The sequence below is a fragment of the Otolemur garnettii genome, unplaced genomic scaffold, assembly GCF_000181295.1.
Source record: "Otolemur garnettii isolate 467f Iridium unplaced genomic scaffold, OtoGar3 scaffold00285, whole genome shotgun sequence".
NCBI lineage: Eukaryota > Metazoa > Chordata > Mammalia > Primates > Galagidae > Otolemur > Otolemur garnettii.
Genome location: NW_003852680.1, coordinates 884,901 through 886,624, shown reverse-complemented (window position 1 = coordinate 886,624; position 1,724 = coordinate 884,901).

The following is a 1,724-nucleotide window of genomic DNA, read 5'->3' as shown; positions in this document are numbered from 1 at the left end:
AAAAAAAAAAAAAATCTCCATGCCTTTTTGCATTTCTCTTTACAGATTCTTGTCCTGGGAGGGAGGAATGAATCCCACACATTCTGGGCCTGTCGGGATGCCAAGTAGAGGAGGTGTATTTTATTTATTTTTAAATTTTTATTATTATTATTTTTAGAGACAGAGTCCTGCTTTGTCGCCCTCAGTGGAATGCTGTGACATCATAGCTCACAGCAACCTTAAACTCTTGGGCTCAAAGAGATTCTCTTGTCTCAGTCTCCCTGGTAGCTGGGTCTACAGGTGCCTGCCACATTGCCCAGCTATTATTTTTAGAGACAGGGTCTGGCTCTTGCTCAGACTGGTCCTGAACTCCTGAGCTCAGGCAATCCACTGGCTTGGACCTCCCAGAGTACTAGTATTACAGGCATGAGCCACCGTGCCTAACCTTGGAGGTGCTATTTTAACTTCAATCTGGTGCCAAAGGTGTCAGAAGAACTTAGAAATTAGTTGACATTCACCTGAATCATACACTACACAATGTATTCTTAGAGAATTATTTTTGGAATTTTTTATTACATGTTCATTTTGCACCTTGATTTTATCTTTAGCACTAACCTAGTGCTAATGCAATCAATTGCACTCCTCTCTCTGCCAGAGGCAGGTTTCATCTTATTTAACCTATGTTTTAAGATCATAAAGGGAGAGAACTTAGTGCATCTAATGAGAGCAGTTTCGTGACTGCAAGTGCTCATTTAGGATATTGACTCCTGATCTGCAGTCTATGCTGATAGGGGGCCCCAGGGCTTGGCTGTGTCATTCAGCAGGCACCTGAATTCAGTAGTTTATAATACAAATACTGTATTTCTTAGTAGGATTAAGGGTGTTGATAGTTCTCACTTTTAATGATGGATCTGTTTAATTTTTGGATTATAACTAGGGAGACAAGAATGAATAAAATGGCTATGACAATTTCTACTATGTTTTTTTCTTTTTTCTAAAAATTGGCCTCCACAGGGACTGTTAAAAATTGCCCATACCAGGCGGCACCTGTGGCTCAAAGGGGTAGGGTGCCAGCCCCATATGCCGGAGGTGGCAGATTCAAACCCAGCCCCGGCTAAAACCTGCAAAAAAAAAAAAAAAAAAATTGTCCATACCAACTATATTCCAAGTCATCAAGATGGGGGGATTGTGAAGTTTTTGATTAGCAATAATCTGAAAACATCATTGGCTACAATACTACCACTGTGCAAAGCTGTACTTATTTTCATAAAATTTTGTGCCACATATATGCAGAGAAAACAACCAAATGAAAATGATTCTGAACCAGTATTGTTCTTGTTGACGTATAGATGAATAGACACTAAAGGAAAGAAGGAAAGCAGGGTATACCATTATCTCATTAAAAGAGCCAGTTTCTTCTCTTTTTGGAAAAGTTCCAGTAACCTATAATCTATCAAAACTTACGTTTTAAAAGATTGTGCACTGGGCGGCGCCTGTGGCTCAATGAGTAGAGCACCAACCCCATATACCGAAGGTGGTGGCTTCTAACCCAGCCCCGGAAAAACTGCAACAAGAAAATAGCCGGGCGTCGTGGTGGGTGCCTGTAGTCCCAGCTACTTGAGAGGCTGAGGCAAGAGAGTCGCCTAAGCCCAAGAGCTGGAGGTTGCTGTGAGCGCTTATGCCACAGCATTCTACCAAGGGTGACAAAGTAAGACGCTTGTCTCTAATAAAAAAAAAAAAAAAAA